This window comes from Dermacentor variabilis, chromosome 9 (assembly GCF_050947875.1).
Source record: "Dermacentor variabilis isolate Ectoservices chromosome 9, ASM5094787v1, whole genome shotgun sequence".
NCBI lineage: Eukaryota > Metazoa > Arthropoda > Arachnida > Ixodida > Ixodidae > Dermacentor > Dermacentor variabilis.
The window spans coordinates 113600086-113611205 of NC_134576.1; positions in this window are offsets into that span (position 1 = coordinate 113600086).

The window sequence follows — 11120 nt, forward strand, 5'->3', positions numbered from 1 at the left end:
TTAGTTTTCTAATGCCCACCCAGTCTATAAGAATTGAATCCATTGGGGTATCACAAACTGTCGTTGAAGGTGGCAAAAGCATAGGTTCAGCGTCATGAAAAAAGGAAGCAAAGATATTATTAAAAATTGTGCAACACTGATCACTTTGAACAGGGGTGTTATATTGCGGCTGGTGTATTACCACGAACAACATTCCAGAATTTACGTGGGTTGACATGTAAGTATGAGGGTAATGTAATGTTGAAAAGGGTTTGCTTAGCTTGGGAAATGGCGCTACAACAGTCATCGTTGATGCGGTGATATTCGGACCAACGAATCGGGTTGTTAGAGTTTTTTGCGGAACGAAATAACCGTTTTTTCTTGTTCCGAAGACGGCGCAAGGCGGCCGTAAACCAAGGCGACTGGGGATTACAGTGTACTTTTCGTTGGGGAACATATTTTCAAATTAGGAATAACAGTTTGCATTTATAAAGGGACTAGTTTTCTTCAAGTGTTCGTTGGTCGAAATCGGGCATCACTGCATCCAAAAAAATGCTCCATTTCTTGCGTAATTGCGGGAATATGAGCTTTGGAATAATTGCGAATTGTCTTAACCTTCTTTGTGTAAGGAAAGCATGTTTTTAAATCAAACTGCAGCAATGAATGATCACTTATCCAAGGAAGATAAGTTAAGGCGGAAGCTAGGTCGGGGGTAGTAGACAGCACTAGGTCAAGTGTGTTAGAAGATGTTGGAGTGACTCGGGTTGGTGTGTGGACCAGCTGTGTTAAGTTGAAGTCAAAGCACAAATTTAAGAATTCAATGGACTCAGCTGAAGTACGTTTAAAATTAACACAGTCAGTCTCCCATATTATATCTGGAAAATTAAAGTCCCCCAAAATAAATAACGGAGAGTTGGGAAACCTAACAATCAATTTGTTAAGTACATCATGGAAATCTGCAGAAAATGTAGAGGACGAATTTGGTGGTCTATAACATGCACAGAATATAAAGAGATGGTCTGAAATGCTCACGCGCACACAGACTAATTCTAGGGGTGATGTAATGTCAATAACAGATGAATTTAGGTTATCTTTGATGGCAATAAAAACGCCCCCTCCTGACCGGATATTGCGGCCTATAATTGACACCCACTGCTCATTTTCACATAGAGTTGTGGAAAGAACAAACGCCACAAATATGAAAATGAATTCCGTCACAGTCAATCACAGTGAAGTTGAAATCAACTCAGAAACTTCAGAACAGAAATTCCGGTCAATATGAGTAAACTGAAGTCAACACAATGTCCAGTTATCGAACTACACTAAAGCCATGATACATAAGAAAACATGCAATAAGTTCGCGCTAAGTCTCATAGGTCCGCCTATTGAATGGGCCAAAGTCAGGCCATATTAGACACACAGGGGGTTTATGACACATAACTACTCTACTCAATATTTTCCGAGAATATCGCTCGGTCCCAGATATTTTTGGAGCTCCATTAACACCGGCCATTGCAGTGAGTATATGAATATGTTGGCTATGGACCTAAGACCCTACTGAGACTGAAAGGCCTGCGATCCAATGAAATTAAATCACGCGTAAGGGGTGGCCTCTGCGCGTCGTGTCACGGACGTTCTAGTAGAATGTGTTTCAATGCTAATCCACGTGGCGACAAGTGCATTGTGGTCCATAAGCTCGCAACATCTTGCACAGAAGATGTTGTGTGTACGTGGTACCAAGCCCCAGACTGTTATACAGCGTTTTTAAGGTTCCGCCGCTTATATTCGATACCGTTATACGCCGAAATGCGGGAAAATATTTGCAGCACGCCATTATCGCCACCAGTGAAGCGCCGAGCACTCATATTTACCAGAATGAGAAGAAGCGTGACGACGGCCGTGTCTGAAAAACGCAACTTCTCTGATAGAGAAATCGACGCGGGTACGATGCGGGCAACTCACAGTCAGCATACAATCTTTCCAGCCCGAGTGCTGGATTTCGGCACCGTCTATTTAGATCTCAGATTCGAATTCAAATATCACGAGTGATCGCTGCCTAATAAATTAATTTCACGTTCTCTCTCATAATGGCTACGACTGTTCAGAAGTGAGGCTGCATGCAAGAGAGACCATAGCTTGCGTGCCACGGCCAATCAGGTTCGGTTTTATAAAAAGGCCTGATTTCTTTGTCTGTTCTTTTTCCCGTTTTTTCGCCTTAAAATTCAATACCGCGTAATGGGTGTGCTGGAGCGTGTTATAGCGCCAGGCAAGAGCGATAAGGGTGTTCTTTATCTCTCAAGGCACTTGTCGGCACTTCCTAAGGCAAAACACGAACGTGCAAAGACCACCAGCGTCTTCAGCGGACTTCTATCGCATGTGCCCTGGTCCTGTTCAGAGTGAAGAATGGGCGATAACGATCGGTCTTGCCCTGATGGGGGCGGCCGGCCTTTTGTTCAATGCCCTTCGAGGACACGCCGCCCGACGCCCCGTAAATACCGGCTTCTTTTGTGCCAGAACAACACTGAGAGGAGCCCCGAATGGCCGAAAATAAAAGAAGGGCCCTTCTTCGTGCGGCAAAAGATGGGCTTGAGAAAGCACGCTAGCTCGGTGATCAGATGAATCCGGGTCAAGAGGCGGGTGGCCCTGCCAAAACAAGCCAATACAGGCGGCACGGTCCGTGCACAAAATTCATCCCGTGAGAAAGCAAACAGCAGGATATTTCGATTCATGAACCTTACACATTCGGATTCATACACAGGAATCTGCGAGAATCATACTCTATCGTTTGAATTACGAATACACGTTGTAGAGTATGGACCACTCTTACCCGGAATGAGAGAGAGAGAGAGAGAGAGAGAGAGAAAAGTTTAATGCTATGAAATGCATAGAAGTCAGCCTGAGGTACATCCCTCTAGCGGATGAGCAAAACGAGAAAAAGGCGAAAGCAGGTGCCAGCGTGTTGACCAGTGGACTTGTCTTTTCAGTAACACTGAAGAGAGACCATGAAACCTTGGCTTCTGCTTTCGCCTTGTTCTCGTTTTGCACATCGTCTTGAATTTCCATCTCCCACCTTCCCCGTGTTTTCCCTGGATTCCCCTAGCCAGCTACTCAGCTCTCAGGGAAGGGGATGATGGAAAGGAAGAGGCAAGGAAGAGGAGCATGATGGGTGACAATGACAATATAAGGAGAATATAAAACATGCATATGTAGTATCCCAGCCAATCTAACATTGACATTCCCTGCGCCTTTCACCAAAGTAGTGAGGGATACGTTACTCGATAAATTTGCATCGCCCGATAGAGCGATGTTCGCTAGCTTTACGTACAAGATCTGCGATACACTCGGTGCCCGAATGCTAGCTGATTAGGTGTTACCTGCAAAGTGGTCGATGGTGCTTGAAGTTGTAGACCGTATTTCCTGGAAGCAGGATCACACCATTCAGTATACGTTAAGGCTCCCTTACAAAAGTAGCTGACTTAAAAGACGATAAGGATAAACGGTCAGAGCCGGGTCACCATCAAACTTTACATGCTACAGTGGTTAATACTACTCTGTCAACGGAGGTCGTACGAGGTAAACTTCTGTAGCCGTTTCGACAAGGGATCTTCGCTATGGCAAACCCAAGTCGTCTTGTCCAAACTTTGGCTAGAGCGACATTTCTTATTGGACTACTGTTATCACTTCAAATCTCCATGTTCCTGTGAACCGCCGTCTTGTTCGGATTACTTGCGATATGTGCTGCTGCCACCACAATTTTTCTGTAACTGCTGCTTCTAAAAAAAATTTAGACTGTGTTTGTCAAGCTCATCATATAATGCGGCACTGTCAAATAAAGTAAAAGACAGCTGTGACAGCTACCGGATGTTGCTGCTTCTTTTTCTAAATGCACCGTGACAGAAAGAAAGTATGCAGAGGGTTGGAGTGATCGAGGCAAATAATTTGTTTTGATGAACAAGCAATGGATAAAGCTGACACCTGAGATGTTTGCAGAAGCGTATGTTTGCAGAAGCGTCCTGCTCCTCAGCAGGCATAAACGCGGGATCCTGAAGCAGCACAAATGATAGCCTCCGATATTTTGCATACAGACCTAGGATGCCATGTTCAGACACTGGCAGTAAGTCGATGGGATAAAATGATAACCGTTTTGTTGTGCACCAAGCATTCATTCAATACTGGTGGTGGTCACCGGATTCATCAGATAAGTGGATGACATGCTATAGCTACACGCGGCAACAAGGAGTGGTGTGGGGTTTGATATCTCTCATAATAATTTATCGTTGGTGGTCAAAGAATCAACCTCGGTTTGCCATTGAAAAAAAAAATCTTACCTATGCTACGCTGATAAGCACTTCGGTTTTTGAAATATCTCGCGTGCTTCTCTAACCTCACAAGCAGCTATTCCTTCCGTGTTCTTCCATATTACGCCAAAGGGATTTTGTCGCAAATTATGGGCCAGCTCACGGGTATCACAAAACTATATCAGAATTTTGAAATTTGCATCTATTGAGAATTCTTAAACAGCTGAAATGTATGCATTATACATGGATGTAATATATGCCAGCAGCTTTTGAAGCAAGACTTTCGTTATGCGCTCGTAATCATCGTTACAATTTCATGTTATCTCAAAAAATCATATAAAAAAATGGTCTCTTTCATATACCCTAGAAAATGCATGTCAGACAACTACGATATGTGTTTTGGTGCAAAATTAACGATTTGTAAATAAAATTCTCCGTTTTTTTAACCAGCGACTTTTTGCACTTTTATGCAATCAGTGAAGGGCTTAAAAGGTGTTAGTTTAATATCGTTGGTAGGAACTAAGTGTTACTATCTAAACTCTACAAATGTATTTCGCATCAGTTTGTCAGTTGTCTTATGGGAGCATTTCTGCGCTTCTAGTGTATTTTATTGGGCAAACTGGTGTTGGACCCCGATGTGCCACATGCCCTTGCCGAGTGCATGATGGCTTGGGTCGCGCAGTATTCGTTTTGATAGCTGGCCTGCTCGTGTGACTTGGTGAAGCATGACCTTTGCGTCGCCATTGGTACAAGTGTATGGACATTATGCGGGATACGTCGCAGGACATGGCGTGCGATGTGGGAATGTGTTTTGTTTCAATTGAATCCAATTGAATGAAGTTTTATTTCTCGTTCACTCAAACGAGGGTAGGCTGAGACTAAAGGCATAAAGCCTGACAAAGGCCTCAGCCCCCGCAAGCGACAAGTTTATCAGCAGATTACACACATATGCACAATTTCACAAGTTACGAAAGACTTGATTAAAGCGAGAAAATTATAGGGAAAATGTCTATTGTCATTGCATTCAAATACCTGCAAATATATCAGGCAGTCTACAGCACGGCAAAGTAAATGGAACCATTTCATATTCTGATGATGGTCTAAAATTATACCAACAATTTTCTGTAAAAAAAGCGTTATCTAATCTATAGAGCAACATAAAGCAACAGCATGCGCACAAAAAATCACACATCCTAATTAAGTGCTAAAATAGTACAAAATAAAATGAAAACGAAAGTAAATTGGAAAACCAGACGTGGATGCATTCAATCATAAATGTACGTACACAAAAAAGCGTACAAAAATAAAGACATTACATGAAATGATATCATGTGAGTGAGTGAGTGAGTGAGTGAGTGAGTGAGTGAGTGAGTGAGTGAGTGAGTGAGTGAGTGAGTGAGTGAGTGAGTGAGTGAGTAAAGACTTTATTTGAAAGCAAGGTATTGACGGATGACCTTGTTGTTAGGCAGCCACGAGCCCCTGGGCCCGGGCGGCTTCTTCAGCTCTCTTGATGACCATGGCCTGAAGGTCAGGGTCGGAGCTGAGCAACACGGCGTCCCACTGCTCAGTATTACTTATTTCGGGATTTGTGGGATTTTCGGCTGGGCATGACCACATGATATGGAACAGATCCGCTTCTTTCTTACAATGCTTACATGTTTTAGGGTATTGGTCCGGGTAGTAGTAGTGATAGGCTACGGGGGTTGGGGCAGGTGTTTGTCTGAAGTCGTCTCCAAGCTACCTCTTGTCTCTTGTTAAGCGATTTGTGTGCTGGCGGGTACACTGCCCTGGCTAAACTGTAGTGCTGGGTTATTTCCTGGTAACTGACCATGCCATCCCTCTCTGATCATAGCGTGCTCGGTTGGCGAGTCCACGAGCGGTGGTGTGGGCGGCATCGTTGCCGGGTAGGGAGGAGTGTGCTGGTGTCCTAATGATCTGGATTGGTCGAGGGTGTTGGTTGGTGCCTACTATGTGTTTTACGGGAGTCGAGACCCGGACCTTTCGCAACATTGCGTACTGCTGCTTTGGAATCGCTAATAATGTAATGACAATATGTGGAGGCTGTTGCCAGAGCGATAAGCGCCTCTTCCGCTGTTTCAGAGCTTCTGGTACGGATTGAACCACCAGCGCGTATTTGACCTGAGGAGTCCACCACTGCAAAGGACATACAGTTGCGTTCTATGTATTCTGCTGCGTCGACATAGACTATGCCTTTCAAGGCGTGGAATTTCTGATGTAGGGCTTTGGACCGCTCGGACCTCCTTGCCTTGTGGAGTTCGGGGTGCATATTTTCAGGGAGTGGATTAATTTTGAGATGGCGCCTTTGATCGTGAGGAATGTCTACTTTAGTTCTTTGCATTGACTCGTAGTTGATGCCGAGATTCTGGAGGATGTTTCGCCCGGTTGCACTCTTAGCTAGCCTTTCGTATTGAGATATAAGGTGCGCTTCCACAAGTTCATCGAGGGTGTTGTGCACACCTAGGGCTAGAAATTTAGCGTTGGCCGTTCTTATAGGTAGCCCAAGAGCCTGTTTATAGGCCTTCCGGATAATTCCCTCTATTTTCTTTCTCTCAGCCGCTTTGAGGCAGAGGTACGGGGTGATGTAGGTGATGCGGCTGAGAACGAAGGCTTGTACCAACCTTATGAGGTTGGCTTCTTTCATGCCAGAGTGTCGGTTGGAAATTCTTGAAATGAGTCGCAGCATCTGCTGACCGCATGCTTCCAGTTTATTAATTGTGTTGCCGTTGAGCCCGTGAACTTGCATGAAGAGGCCTAGTACACGTATGGTGGTCACCACCGGGATTGCGCCTCCTCCGGCTCGCACAGTGATTTCTGGGGGTGGTGCAGTGTCGGATTTACGGTTTGTAGGGGCTCTCAGTAGGAAGAGTTCTGATTTTTGCGGGGAGCAGGCGAGGCCTTTGTCGGTCACGTACTTTTCAACCGTGTCTACAGCTTGTTGTAGCATGGTTGCTATATCTCCATCGCTACCTTTAACCACCCACAGGGTTATGTCGTCGGCATACAGACTGTGGTGTAGATCTGGAATCTCATTAAGTTTTTCCGGTAATCGGATCATTGATAAATTAAACAGGAAGGGGGATAAGACTGATCCCTGCGGTGTGCCACGACTTCCAAGCGGGATCTTGTCCGATTGTAGTTCTCCTATTCTTAGTTCCGCTGTGCGGTTGTTGAGGAAGTCTTTGATGTAGTTGTAGGTCCTCTGCCCCACAACTAGGTACTGCAGATTCTCTAGTATAGCATGATGCGCTACGTTGTCAAAGGCCTTTGTAAGATCAAGGCCCAAGACAGCCCGGGCACGATTCTTGAATATGTGGTCCAGAACTTGATGTTTAAGCTGAAGCACGATGTCTAGCGTGGAAAGTTTTGCACGAGCTTTTGCATTTGGAGGTCCCTCCTCAGTCTTTGACTATGGGACCTCCTAGAGTTACTTCTGTAAAACATTTCAAACGCATCAATAAACTGAAACTGAAACTGAAACTGAAACTGAAAGCAAATTATGGAGTTCGGAAATAAGTTGTTGTCCTCCGCAAAATTGTGGAGGCGGTTAAGTATACCGTGCTCCATGAGTTTTCCTGTGCATGAGGTCAGAGAGATCGGGCGTAAGTTCTTGAGCTGTAGTCGCTTACCATGTTTAGGTATGAATATTAATTGCGCATGCTTCCTTTGCGAGAGGATAGAACCTGTTTCCCAACAGCGGTTGAAGTACTCTGTAAGGGCTGTGATAGATACGTCGTCTAGATTTCGGAGGGTCTTATTTGTTATGCCATCAGGGCCTGGTGCAAATTTAGTTCGGAGTTTCAGCAAGACGGCTCGTACTTCAGCCTCTAGGATGGGTGCGTTTAGGTTAAGATTCTTGGGACCAGTGTATGGCTTCTGGGGCAATTGTGCATTTGTGCCTATGTACCGGGTTCTGAGCTCTGCTAGGAGCTCGTCGTTCGTGGCCTGGTATTGGTGAGTGATCTTATTGAGGCATTTCTTCAGCTCGGATTTACTCTTATCCGGATCCATAAGATATCGGAGGAGATTCCACGTTTTGGCTAGACCGCTAGACCGAGTTGTTCCTGCTTGCTGTCGCATACCTTTTCCCACAGGTGTTTGGTTAATTGGTTAGCGTATTCCTTGATTTCCATGTTGATTTGCGCGATGCGGAAGCGGAGTGTACGGTTTAGTTTATTCTTTTTCCAGCGGGTTTGCATGCTCTTTTTGGCTTCCCACAAGTCTAGGAGGTGGCTATCCACCTCGGCCAGACCATCACTTCAGGGATTTCCCTCGTGGCGCGTTTCACGCAATCTCTGAGATCCCCGATCCAGGCCTCGAGATCGTTTATATGCTCGGTGGCGGTTGTCTCCCGAATCTGTCGGAAGTGGTCCCATTCCGCCAGCGAAACTCGTCTGCCCTTCTTGCGGGGTGGAGCCGCCTGAATGTGGATTTCTATGATATAATGATCGCTACCAAGGCTTTCCCCGGTATTAGTCCAATCATAGTTGCCTATGTGTTTGATGAAAGTTAGGTAGGGAGTGATATCAACACTGACACTATTACCGATACGGATGGGTGTCTGGGGGTCTGTGATGAAAGTCAGTCCCTGTTGTTGGGCTTCTAGCCAAAGATTACGACCTTTGACTACATCTGTATGGTATCCCCATGCAGTATGGGGAGCATTAAAGTCACGTAATAATAATATGGCTTTTTGTTGGGAGATACTGAGAGCTTTCCTGAATAGAGTTCCGAACTTGTGACGTCGGCACTTTGGGCTACTATAGACATTAAGAATAAATATGCTTTCATGCTCCTTACGTTTAGGGACGAGTTCAATAAAGACATGGTCTATGTCGACTTCTTCAATATCATGTGTAATGGCTGTTAGATTTCTGTGAACTAGAATAGCGATGGTGGAATCTGACCCAGAAGCATTATAGGATTTGTACCCTGCCAGTTTTGCGTGGCCTCCCGTCTCCTGAAGGGCAATGATATCCGGGGCCTCCTTACCCAGAACGAAATGCTGAAGGTTTTCCCGTTTGCGGCGAAACACATGGCAGTTCCACTGCCAGATCTTGTAGTTAGGAGTGTGAGCCATTTTGAGGTGTAGTGGGTTCAGCGATCGGTTTGGCGATTTCAGATAGGGATGGACGGTCATAGGGCTTGGATGCCATGCCCTTAAGGGAGCCGGGTGCCGTGGATGTAAATCTCGACTCCCAGCGAAGTACTTTGGCTTCGGTCGCGGCTACCCGAGACTCTAGGTTGGTTGTTCTGGTTTCCAGAACCACCAACATGTCATGTGGATCTTGAACAGAAATTGTATAATTCATGGCAGAAACATTGCTCATTCAATAAACTTATTTATTCAGTTTAGGGTACATATGTTCCCTACTTAACCATTCCCTTATTTCTTTTTTTAAATGTCCTTAGATAAATAAGTCGTGATAGAGATTCACTGTATCTGTTCATTATTTCTGTGGACTGATAGACAAATCTATGTTTCCCGTAATTGGTCCTTGTTTGTGGTGTGTGTTCTGTCGTAAGAAGTATCCGGAAAGGTTACGTTTAATACGCTGCGCGTTTGCGTTTCTCTTTGGGATTTCTAGAATTTGCATATAGCATATCCTGTCCACACGAAGCATGTCATGTCTTTCGAATAATGGCGCTGTTCTCCGTTGTGAAAAGCAACCATAGTAATTAGCCTACAGGCGAATAACTGTTTTTCGTATGGTTATCAATTTCGTGTAATTTGTTCTGGCGTTGTACCCCATTCCAAAACTCTGTAGCAAAGTTTTCAATGAAGAAGAGCATTATACAGTTGTCGTTTCAGCAATAGAGGGATCAGGTGTGCAATTCAAAAATTACACCAATATCTTTTTATAAGTCACTGGAAAGGAAATTTACATATGTATTCCACGACAATTCTTCACTAAAATGCATTCCCAAAATTTTGCTTCACCGACAACGCCTTGTAGCACGTCATTGATGCGTGGAAGAGGAGAAGAGATGACAGGCTGTTCGCCCGTGGTGTTATTTACTCTTGACTGTGTCCAGCAAAAGGTTCTCAACTTGCGGTATGGCTTCATGAAGAAAAAAAAAGGAAGGCAGCACAGCTTTTACTATACATTGCAAGAAACCTTCATTTGTCAGCTCACCATGAGTTGCTTCGATTGACAAAGTGAAACGCTATTGTTTGTACGCGAGTGGTTTTTGGCGCATGCTCACTTAGTGTGAGTGCCATTGCTTGTTTGTCTAGATTCGGCGGCGAGATTTCTCTGTCACGTAGCTCCCAGTTTCGCATCAATTATGCAGCGCAACTTGGCTACTATAGGTTGACAGAGGGATTATCTCAATACCCCTCACCGAGCAATCGGCAACTTTTCCTTTAAGGAAGGAAGTCACAGTTTTAATGCGAGAGCATTAAGGGCCCTGAGGCGCAGAAAATCCGGCGCCGCGCGTCCCGCATCTAGCGTTCCAGTAAAAATAATTTCAACCCACGCGTACAGAAGCACGCAGGCCCTCCATTAAAATTAAATTATGGGGTTTTACGTGCCAAAACCATTTTCTGATTATGAGGCACGCCGTAGTGGAGGACTACGGAAATTTCGACCTCCTGGGGTTCTTTAACGTGCACCTAAATTTAAGTACACGGGTGTTTTCGCATTTCGCCTCCATCGAAATGCGGCCGCCATGGCCGGGATTCAATTTCGCGACCCCGTGCTCAGAAGCCCGACACCATAGCCACTGAGCAACCACGACGGGTACAGGCCCTCCATATCGCGCAAGGAATTTGCTGTACAAATTAAATTCGTCAAGGCGAACTGTGTCAGAAAAATCGTAACA